At 37.9% G+C, this 12,395-nt stretch overlaps 1 long non-coding RNA gene across 1 annotated transcript; it reads left to right on the top strand.

Moving 5' to 3' along the window:
- The first annotated feature begins 4,075 nt into the window (after positions 1 to 4,075).
- LOC101691363 lies at positions 4,076 to 8,807 on the top strand. Its single transcript, XR_198753.3, has 2 exons — positions 4,076 to 7,106; positions 8,758 to 8,807. It is a non-coding gene; the product is annotated as an uncharacterized LOC101691363 (long non-coding RNA).
- Positions 8,808 to 12,395: the final 3,588 nt, after the last annotated feature.

The following is a 12,395-nucleotide window of genomic DNA, read 5'->3' as shown; positions in this document are numbered from 1 at the left end:
GTAGATAATGCTTTAGTAGACATAGGGATACATACACGTTTTTTAATTAGTGTCACTTTAAATGACAACTACATGCTCAGGGTCATTTAGTATATAAAAACTGAAAATGCTGTAATGGGTCAGTGTAGTAGGGGGACAGTGTGTGTATCACAGTGGCCAAAGTATGGGCCTTGATGTTGAGCAAACCAGGATTTTAACACCAGGTCTGGTTAGATTATGACTCTAAGCAATTATACTTCTGATCATTTGCCTTCTTATCTCTCAGGTGGTAATAATATGATTTATATATGAAATATATGAATATGAAATAGGTCATGTTAAGGAGTAAATAAAATATAGAATTAAAATCCCAAACATGGGTGGCAAGGCAACTAGGTGAGTTAGTTAGTTAAAGGTCAGACTCTTGATTTCGGCTCAGATCACGATTCCAAGGTTGTGGAATCGAGCCCCACGTTGGGCTCTGCACTCAGTGGAATCTCCTTGTCCCTCTCCCTCTGCTCCTCTCCTCATGCTCTTTTTCTCTCTCTCAAATACATAAATAAATAAAATCTTTAACATTTTAAACATGGCATATCATAGGTACTCAAGAAACTATAACTACAGGTTTTACTTGCTTATGTTCTAAAATTATTTCTCAAATCCAACTATAAATTCTCAATATCATTTCACTCATGAGAGTTTTAATACTATTTTGATAAAGATTTTGGAATTGAAGAAAAGAAAGTCGTGTTTACTACAAAGAGGAAGTCTGCGAACTACTTCTGGAGCAGGAGGCCATAATTTAGGAGAGCATAAACAAAAACCCAAACACAATAAAGATCAGATTAAAGTTTTAAGCAATACGGGAATTTAAAATCTATCATTAAAATACTTAACATTTATTGAGAGCTTGTAATATCGCAGGCACTCTGCTCAGGGCTTCAAATGCATAATTTAATGTTTATAACAACACTGGATTATGATATTTATTTAAAATATTGTCACTTGGGGCACCTGGGTGGCTTAGTCGTAAAGCGTCTGCCTTTGGCTCAGGTCATGATCCCAGGGTTCTGGGATCAAGCCCCACTTTGGGGTCCCTGCTCGGCGGGAAGCCTGCTTTTCCCTCTCCCATCCCCCCCCCCCCCCCTTGTGTTTTCTCTCTCGCTGTCTCTCTCTGTCTGTCAAATAAATAAATAAAATCTTTAAAAAAAAATGGGAAAACAATAATAGCTGAAACATACACAGTCTCCTTTACCACATGCCACTCTGAGAATAAATGAGTGTTTGAATAAGACAGAAGTGGAAGTAAGCTTAGCAATGTATATGACCACCAGCTATGTCTATAAATGCTCATAGAATTTGACGTGTTTGTTATTAAAGGAGGTCTGACGGCATCATTTGTTGTTCCTACCCTTTATGGGAGAGGAAAACAGTGAGAAAGGTGTTTAAAATGTTTGGCTTCCTAGAGCTCACTATGAGGACACTATCTCTAGTATGTGAAGTCATGTCTCACCTGAAGGGTTGGTGTGTCTTCACACCCATGAAATCTCATTTTCTCTGCTGACACTGCCAATTTAAATTCATTTTATATGTGATGTAGACAGATGTCTGCAAGGAGCTGGACTGAGTCCATTAACCCCTCACAAAAGGAGGTGGTTTTAATACTTAAGTGGTAGTTAGCAGTTCTGACTCTTTACCACTTCCTTTAACCCTGACTAGTATTTGATGCATGGGATAAAATTTAAGTAGTCATATAAATAAAACAAACACAAGCTGAAAGTTCACTAAGGCCAAAAGTAACATGCACTTAGCCCCCTTTTTTGGTTAGTGGAATCCACTGTTGTGCCAAAGACAAAGTGTACAAGAAGGACATGAAAATATCATCGCATACATGTGTGCGCATGTATGAACTCGGAGAATGAGCTTCCCACTGTCTCCTCGGGGAGGAGTGAGGCCCCCAAATTTGATTTCTCCTGTCTTCTGATACTATTTTAAGAAGTTTTTAAAAATAACGCATGTCGTCTTAGATTGAGTCCTAGAAAAGCTGAGATGTTAGTTTACTGAGGAAAGTTGGTATATTTGATTTTAAAATGTTAAGTGATCATTTTTAATCCATAATTCATGTGGCCTAGGCCGACTAATGTTTACTTTTAATAATTTTTAAAAATCCTTTTTAACTTATGCAAATATGCATTTTTTCAGACTGCTGAGGGAAGCATAGTTCATTTATAGCCATAAAAATATTTTTTAGACCAACAGAACAAAATGTAAGCTGTGCTTTATATCTGAGTATTAGATTTTAGTTTCTGTTTTTTTTTGCCCTGTATTTTTCCAACATTTCTATCATAGCATATGTGGTTTCTTTTCGGTGTGAAATAAAATAGTGTTTGTTTTTTAAAGTGCTTCCTGGCAACTTTTAGGAACTTTTATCAATAAAGATAAAAACTAAAGCCACATTTCTTTTCTTTTCTTTTCTTTTCTTTTTTTTAATTCCCAACATAGATTTCTTTTTTAAAAATTTGCTTTAGGTGAGCTCCTGTTTTGGTCTTCATTCAGTCCTTTACCAATTAGCTCGTAGCTCATTTCACTCCAAACCTTTCTTTCTTGTTTGCTTGCTTGCTTTTATTTTTAAGTAATCTCTACACCCAACATAGGGCTTAAACGCTTAAACCCACAACTCCAAGATCAAGAGGCACAACTCCAGGGGGCGCCTGGGTGGCTCAGTGGGTTAAAGCCTCTGAGGACCCTGCATGGCATCTGGCTCTCTGCTCTGCAGGGAGCCTGCTTCCTCACCCCCCTCTTTCTGTCTGCCTCTCTGCCTACTTGTGATCTCTGTCTGTCAAATAAATAAATAAATCTTTAAAAAAAAAAAAAAAAAGAGTCACAGCTCCATAGACTAAGCCAGTCAGAAGCCCCACTAAATATTTCTTTTTTGGGCTTATGGTTTCAACATTCTCCACCCCCCCCCCCCAGATTTATTTATTTATCTGAGAGAGAGAGAGAAAGTAAGAAACAGAGCATGAGCAGAGGGGGAGGGGCAGAGAGAAGGGGAGAAGGAGATGCTCTGCTGAGCAGGATGTCCTATGTGAGATTAGATCCCAGGGTCCTGGGATCACGACCCAAGCCCAAGGCAGATGCTTTACTGGCTGAGCCACCCAGGTGCCCCTCAACATTCTTTTTAATAGCACATAGGGCTGCAGAAAATGCTGCACTTCACTAGGCAGAATAGATTAAGGGAGTGTTGGGGATGTTGGCAATGAGGACTGTCATTGTTTGCAAACGCCAGCGCTAGAAGACACTCAGCAGTTTTCTTTCCAGTTTAAAAAGCTGCATTGTAAAAGGCAAGTCAAATCATGAATACAAGAGCGATGAGAGATTTGTGTAAGAAGTTAAGTGTACATTAAAGACAGATGACCAAGAGACTCTCTTTTTGTCATTTGTTGAAGAGTCTATTGTGAGATAGACCATTACTCAGAATGCAATACTTTTCTTTCTTTGTCTCATGTCAGATATTATTGCATCCCCGGTCTTTACAGATTATACTGCTGCTTGGATACACCAAATTGCTTGGGGTGGCCTTGGGAAATCTGGTTCCTGGGTCTGTTTGTCTTTCCACTTCCTTCCGCTCTCAGTTCTGCCGTATTACTTCAATCACAAGACTAGCCAAAAGCTAGCAAAGATCATGAGGCTCACGAGGCTCAGGATATCACTGCCTTTCTTTACTAGAATAGCTTTCTCAGGAAGGTTAGTCTGATTACCTCTCTTTCCAGTTCTTTTCTAAAGCTCATATCATGAAAGCCAGAGTGCTGACTTCCAATAAGCTATTTTTAGGCCAGCCCAATGTTCTGACTCTGATAAGTGTCCCGAGTGTAATATGAAAGAGAGTGCCAGTGGGTGTTCAAGCCTTCTAATTGTGCACTTCTTTGACTCTTATGGCGTATTTTCATATCCAAATTATGTCTCATCTAACTCTCTCAAAAACCTCTAACCTTTGGTAGAATCTCCATGTCACAGAGACTTAGCCAGATTCAGGACTGATACTTGACAGTCTTAAACCCATATTTTCAGATTTCATTCCAGTGCAAAAAGGCTTTGTTTTCTGTTTTTCTTTGTTTTCCAGGGTAAGCTTACCTTGCCTCATGCCTCAAAGGTCATGAAAAAATTGAAGGAAGAGATGAAAAAGGGCTTTTCTTATAAATGGCAAGTTTAGAGCTCTAATAGTATGAAAATACATTTGAATTAAAAATACATTCACCATACCTTTTGGAAGTGTTCTTAGAAGGCTTTCCTGTACCCTGAAAATGCCTGCTTTTCATGGCCAATCTCTTTGATGTGGGGAGAGGGTATGCCCAAAGAACATAGCTCAGCACTCAGGGGACAGTGTGATCTCAACTATTTTCGCCCTGCGGTTGAATGATTGCAACACTGTTCTTAGCCCTGGAAGCTGGCTATGTTTTGTGGGATTTCCCTTTTCCTGCCTTACTTGGGCAGGTGTACAGTCTTAAAGATAACACATGCTTCTATCGGCTATTCATGACCATGCTTTATTTGCCAACTTGAAATAAGGAAGGTTTACCTAGGTAACCATAATGCCCCGTGTATAGTATTCATACTCCTCTGAGATCACAGAACAAGTCTAACTTCCAATTTGCTAGATTCTATTGGAAGTTAGTTGTCTGAATCAATGAGTTTTAATAATTTGGGCTTATCAAATGAATTCAAGTTAGGGTAATCAGGTATTTTAGAAGTCAAGTCAGCACATTGGCTTTCAGGCTAAGGTTGTAGGACTACTGGGAAAACATTGAGTGGTTTTTAACACGAATTGCTTAGAGTCTCACACTTAGAGACAACTAAAATGTACAAGGGTGTGTGCATGTGTGTGTGTGTGTGTATAGATTATTGTCTGCTGCCCCTGAGCTCTGGTCGCCTATCCCTGGCGTCTGCGACAGTCTTCTGTGCAACATTTAAAGACTGTACTTGTAAAGCAGTCCATACTCAATTCTGATAATCACGGTCTCCTTTCAAGAAGGCCTGCTGATTTCTATTTGGAGGAAAAAGGAGAAATTAAAAACACAGATGAAAGCTAGGGATGCTTTAGAAGACTTAACTCAATACATTCCTTTCCCTTTGGTGCTGTCTGCATATCAGATATTACTGATTATTTACTTGTTTATCCCTATCCATTCATCTCTGTATATACTCCATAAGAGCAGAAACATTCTGTTTTACTTTGCACTAAATAAAGATTGTTGAATAGATAAAAATGACTTCTGAGAGTGCCTTTATCCACCCTGCGTGTAGTATATTAAAACAGTAAGACTTGGTATATTTAAAGTGATTTAAATATTTTCAAAACCAGCAGTGAACGAATAAGGAAAAGACGGAGGCCTCCTTGTCCCTCTCCTCCCGTGTGTGTTGGTCACTTTCAAGCGGTCACCTGCTCAAGTATATCCATCCCAATAGTATTTATCAATCGCCAATGTCTCGGGCACCTCAACAGGTGTTGGGACAAATACAGAAAGTACAATAACTCTGTTCTTGATGAAAGCAATTTATTATCTAGTCAGAACAATAACTCATGTCTACTGAAACTACTTCCCCAAATGATTAATCCTTGGACATGAATCAAACCAGTGAATCTTTGGCTTATGCATCAGTGATGCAGCAATTTGGAACAACACATTTTGCTAAAAAGTCATGTATATTGCACAGCAGGTAAATATCCACACATCTACCCGTGTGTCCGTGATTTAAGATGTTGTTTCCATCACGGTGGACATATGGTTAGAGAGTCTCTGGACCTTTGGATGGAATTTTTGGATGAAACTTCTTCTAGGTCCTGACAACACACCATTTTTTGTCACACGATTCACTCTGATCCTCTAATGGTCTGAGGAGAGGGTAAGAGAGGGACTAGAATGAGTTAAATTTTCATTTTTAGGCTTTAACCAACGTGTGGATTTATCTGTCTAATGACCTGAGGAGTTTACTTGTTAACAGAAGGTCGGCAAAAATCCCATGTTGTCAGCAAAACTCTGATGGTATCAAAATAAATGAGTCATGTAATTTCAGCTTTTGAAGGTGGGGTTTGAGAAACCAGAAAGGAGGCTTTCCCGGCTGACAGGCGCTGAGAAGGCAGCAGCCTACTGGCTACAAATAGAGGCTCCCGTGCTGAGACCACGCCACCGGGGTGCCTAAATCTGGCACACTAACACAGAGGAAGAATTTTTCTTTTCCTGGACAATATTCAGAAGCACCATGAAACCAACTTCTCTGTTGTGATCCCTGCGGTCTCAGACAGATCACGGATTTGAAGAGGACAGGCTGCTGGACAGTTTCATGGCTCAGGGCTAATTATTCATGTGAGAATCCACCCAAGAAAGTTGCTAAGCTGGTTTGCTGGCTGTTTGGTGGAGACTTTTAAAGAGACATTGCCACATTTGAAGAGAGGGTTCTGTTTTACATAAATATCTAGCATAGAGAGAGCCGTGAGAAGACAAGGAGCAATGACAAAGTAAATAGGACTTTTATTTCTGTCCTTCAAAAGTATATTTAAAAGTGAACCGAAGACCATGACAACTGTTCATAAAACATCCTACTCAAAAGGCAGATTTAAAGTTTCTTCATATGAAGCATTTTAGGAGGAGTTGGAAATATGCCATATATTTCTGTGGGAAAATCATGATAAAATATTTCTCAATAGGGTCAGTTTGGAGACTCCACACAACATGCACACACCTACACACCAAAGACAATCTTCCCTATATCGTAAAAACCAAAGAATATGCGTACTTGGTTCCTTAATTATTATTAACTTTCTGAATGACATTGCCTTGAGTAACAAAGAAGGAACAAATCCTTTTACAACCACAATTTTCACATGGTTTTCTAGAAACTTTAATTTGGCAGAAATTCTGTGCTCCCAAGTCTTCCCTAGATCTTAAAGGGAAAGATAATTTTTTTAAAAAATGCAACTAAGTTAACAATTTGACACGATTTAAAGACTCTGAGCTTAGCGCCTGTCCAATAGGATTCGGTGTTTTCTCCGGATGTCTCCACAGCTCCTGCTGTCTTCTCCATCTGTAGCAGTAGTGCAGCAGGTGCCTACTCCAGGCATCTGGTGAAAGGTTTGTTGAATGAATTGTTTACCACATCTTTATTCTATTTTAATGAAGCTCATCTTGGTGGGATTTAGTGCATGATATTTTTCTTAAAGATTTTATTTATTTATTTTTGTCAGAGAGAGAGAGATTGCAGTGCATAAACAGAGGGAGGGGCAGAGGCAGAGGGAGAAGCAGGCTCCCCACTGAGCTGGACTGGATTCCAGGACCCTAGAATCGTGACCTGAGCCTAAGGCAGACGTTTAACTGACTGAGCCACTTAGATGCTCTGGTGCATGATTATCTCCTATGTTTCTGTTTATAATATATGTGTTTTATGAAACCCCACTCTACTAAATATCGCTATAAGAACTATGGTGGAGTGAAAATTAGAATGATCTGACTGATCTAATAAGGACTTCCACACTTCATTTTAAAACACTGCCAACTTGAGATTCAGGAATGTAAATTTCTTCTTTAACATGCTTTAATATTGTCATAGACTCAAGTGGGAGGGTAAATAATATTTATTAGTAATTCAGGGTGTCCAGTCACCACTTTGCATAAAGATTATCACATTTAATTGTCACAACAAGCCTATCAGGTGTTATTCTGCCCATTTTATAGAGAGAAAGAGACTGAGGTTCAGAGAAACTCCCTAGTGAGTAAATGGGAAAAAAGACAGGGTTCAAGCTTAGATCTGACAGTGCCTTTTATATGTACTGATTAGGATTTTCAATCATTCATATCTTAATATGAATTATTTTTATTCTGATTTATTTTCTGCTGAATATATCAGTCTTCCTGAGAAAGGGGAGGTTTGAGGAAAAGGAACAGGGGTGGACAATTTTGAAGAAGGGGACAAGAGTAGAAATCTGGGGTAGTTTGGTTAAGCTGTGTAAACAGAGCATGAGGTTTAAAGATGCTTAACATGTTTGTGCTGCCACTGAGCCCAAGCAGGGCATCTTGTGGGAAAGAAAGGAAACACTAAGGAAAGAAAGGATGGCAAAGGCCTTCTTTTTGAATTTTGACATGTTCAGCTTTAATGACAGGAAAGAAACAGTGTATCTTTATATAGTGAAGTGATGCTGAGTGCGTCCTTATTTGGATATTATTGTCCGATTTTGATAGGTTAGAATAATATCTTTAATTCTTTAAAATTCATTTAATCTGTCTTTTCTTTAGGTAAGGCTTACCTTACCTTACCTAAATAAACAATAATTAAGAATGATATGCGTAGCAGGATGACTGGCCTGTTCAGTCAAAAAAGCACGTGACTCTTGATCGCATGGTGATGAGTTTGAGACCCACATTAGATACAGAGATTACTTAAATAAAGAAAGAAACTTTAAAAAAAAATAAAAAGAACAACACGAGTGGCAATAATGTCCAGTTTACAACAGAGGATTGAAATTTTCTCTGCATGAGGCCAAAAGCAAGCTGTAGCCCTCCTCTTCAGCCCAGAACTTGGGTTTTAGACAAGGAAAGGCAGTTTCACCTACTCACACAATAGGCCCCCAGGGGGTCATGCCTACATCTCTTTGGTATGCATCTATTCCTGAAGAAGCAGTTGTGTCTCATTGCTCAGTAAGCTCTGTTCTGTTTCTGCAGAACAAGTCATAATATAATAACTAAAGGTACATGCCAAATGGTGACAAATTGGGCTCTTTCCCTACAGCCTTTCCTCAAGAAGCTCAAGTGTCAATGTGCCCAAAGAATGAATGTATTGAAAATAGCCCACCAGTGGTCGTGAGCATTGATGGTGAAGAATATCATTGGTTCAGAAACCTGGGAAGAAGAGTTCCCCTGTGTTCCAACAAGGCTCTTCCACTTGCTGGCTGTCTGACTTCAAGTTAGTTACTCCATATATCCAAGCTTCCAGTACCTCATCTATAATGTGGGGTAATGATTTTTACCAAACTCAGGAGATTGTTGTGAAGATTAAAGAGGATGATCTGTGTAACATGCTCAGTGTGGTGCTTAACATGTCATAAGCTCTCAGTAAATATTAACATTCCCCTTCCCCCAAGAAGTGAATTTTGAGATTCCAACTGCTCTTCAGCTCCTATTTTAGTTAATTCTCCTAGGTAAGACGTCTTTTGTATTTCCATTTTTTTCTATAATCCAGAGTTTAACCCAAAGCCAATACAAACTAGGACAAATCTGACAACAAAACATGAAAATTAAGTTTGGAAATAAATAAGCCTGGCAAATTGAAATCAGTTTCCAACCTTATATGCTTCTGGAGATGTATTGCTTGCTCTGTAGATCTTTAGGAAGAGAGAGAGAGAATAAGTCAAATTTATGGAATTAGGCTTAAATTTGCTTCATCCCAAATGATGGAAGATTGGAAAATTCTAATAAAGGGAGGAAATTATTCTCCAGAGATACTGCAGTTGACCTTAGTATAGGCTCTTATTTTAAAAATCTGAGTTTTTGAAAACACAGGAAACATGGAAATCTCCCTCCCATTTTTACTTTCCAAAATATGTCAGAAAGTTCTTTGGTCTGGAGCCCTCTGCACACGTACCCCTGGCATGAGAAGGTTTCCCCCTAAAAGGAGGGGAACGCAGACATATGTTCATGCTCAGGTGAAGATTTTATAATCTCCAGTCCTGTCCGTAGGTGTCATTCCAGTCCTGGCAAACTTTAATGCACCTGCTGCTCCACTGCTTGTGCCATTTAAATGGAATATTTACAGGTGTTAGCCAACTGTTAAAAATGTTTTAATAGAATAATTTTGTCATGTGATGCCAAGTATATTATTTCAAGTGCCGCTGCTAGATTGGAATTTAATGTTGTATTTATTTTTGCTGCCTCTCTTTAATTGTTGTGTGCATGATGCATGGATGTTTCTTTGCTTACACACCCAAGCCATAGTGATCTTCCTGCCATTTACACTAGCACGTCACTATTTGCACAAATGGAAGTAAGTAAGAAGATGGCAAATCTAAAAGTCTTTACTAGATAACATTGGATCACAATATTATGGTAGATTTTATTATCTAAATAAAGCTTATTTATGCCAATATTAAATTATTTTATAGTCTTCTACCAGGATCTGGTTAAAAAAAAAATGGAGAAAGACAGATGGAGAATTTGAGCAGAGGGGTAGAACATATATGAGTCTGTGTGTTGGGGCGGGGGTGTCTGAGTATTGGGAATAATCCTCATGGTGCTATTTTGTTGAAAAACAATACCACTGTAAGTATTTTATGCATATTAAATGTAGTGTGACTATTCCTAATTATACCATTATCAAAATCACCACTTACCATTTTTTCTCACACACTAAGTTAAAGTAGATGGCAAATAATTTTTTAATATTCAGTAGCCATTGATCACCCTCCTCAGGAAAAAAAAGAAAGTCTTGTAAAATTAGAAATTGATAAGAAAAAGCATAGAAAAATAAAAATCTATCAAGTTTTACTTTTTCTTTCCAGGTTTTCAAAATAATTTGTTTTCCAAAAAAGAGGATGAAAGAAACCCAAATGGAAATTACTATTTAGAAATGGGAAGTAATCAGATCACTACACAAGCCTTGGGAAATAATGGAATAAAAATATATAAACTCAAAGTATTAGAAAGCAAAAAGAGGGGTACCTGGGTGGCTCAGGTAGTTGAGCTGAGCATCTGTTTCTCGATTTCTGCCTACCCTCTTCCTCTGCTCCTCCCCCAACTTTCTCTCTCTAAAATAAATAAATCTTTTTCAAAAAATTTTAAAAAAAGAAAGCACCAAACCCAAAGTTTTATTTTTTGTCAATTTGATTAATAAAATAGTTACTTAAAAACTAGTGTTTTAAAATAAATGATAAAATAGAAAAATTTCACTTACATATTTTCACCTTTTCATCAACCTTTTCCCCAGCTTTTTTTTTTTTTTAAGATTTTATTTATTTATTTGACAGACAAAAAGAGGTTACAAGTAGGCAGAGAGGCGGGCAGAATGATAGAGAGGAGGAAGCAGGCTCCCCACTGAGCAGAGAGCATGATGCAGGGCTCTCTCCCAGGACCCTGGGATTATGACCTGGGCCAAAGGCAGAGGCTTTAAAACACTGAGCCACCCAGGTGCCTTTTCCCCAGCATTTTTATTGCCAAAAATAGTTGAGGTATTTTAAGTACAAAATCGTTTGAGGATATGAAATAATATGAAAGAAAGAAAAGACTGACCATTCGAAATGATTTAAAAAAAAAAAAAAAGGGTTGACTGGGTGGCTCAGTTGGTTCGGTGTCTACCTTTGGCTAAGGTCATGATCCCAGAGTCCTGGGATTGAGTCCTGCTTCAGGCTCCATGCTCGGCAGGAAGCCTGCTTCTCCCTCAGCCTGCCATTCCCCCTGCTTGTGTGTTTGCTCTCTTGCTCTCTCTCTCTGACAAATAAATAAAATCTTAAAAAAAAAAAAAAAAGAAAGAAAGAAAGAAAAAGAAACGATAAAAAAAAGGAAACCAACAAATAATGGACTTTATAGATACTGAAAAAGATAAAATCATGATGAGATCCTATGATAAAAGCATAGCAGAAAACATTTGAGGTAGAACAGCTGTTAGGTCATCAAGCTTCTTTCAGAGAGAGACTATTCTCCTTGTTTTGATAACAGTAAGATGTAGTGCATATTTCACAATAATTTCAGAATTTTAGTCCATGTAAGAACTCAGACCAGTACTCTAACATATCCACCATCAACACAGCCTGTGATGCTGGAATTAATGAAGGCTACAGAGAAGTACTTGATTAAAACTCTAGAGTACTTAATGAGGGTGGGGAAAATTTAAGAAAAACAAATACTACACCTTGTTCAGTAATACAGACATTTTTATAACTTGATCAATCTAGACTTAAAAGAAGTCTGCATTTACTTAACAAGTCTGCTCACAAGTGCTCAATAACCATGTAGGCTCCCAGAAGCCCTGACTGAAAAGTGCCTGGAACATATTTCAGTCCTTTAATAGTATTAACAAATAGTATTAACAAATAGTATTTGTTCAATGAACATGAAAATGAATGAGCTACCAATTATACAGGTAAAGACTGAGCTAAGTTTTTGGAAGCATTGAAAAAGATAACAGTAACTGTAATTATAAATGCTGTATATTTCACTATTACTTTATTATTGACCATGATTTAGTTCATCTAGCAACAGTTTTAAAATCAAGCAGAAACTTTTAGCATGGCTCATATTTTTCCTATATTGCTATTGAAAACATCTCTTTTCTCCTAAAAATCATTCCTATTTTATTTATTTATTTTTAAGATTTTATTTATTTATTTGACAGAGAGAGATCACAAGTAGACGGAGAGGCAGGCAGAGAGAGAGAGA

The sequence above is a fragment of the Mustela putorius genome, unplaced genomic scaffold (assembly GCF_011764305.1).
Source record: "Mustela putorius furo isolate JIRA1106 unplaced genomic scaffold, ASM1176430v1.1 tig00003858_pilon_pilon_pilon, whole genome shotgun sequence".
NCBI classification, from domain to species: Eukaryota; Metazoa; Chordata; class Mammalia; order Carnivora; family Mustelidae; genus Mustela; species Mustela putorius.
The sequence above is the reverse complement of the archived record's forward strand: the minus strand, read 5'-3'. Positions and strand labels throughout refer to the sequence as shown.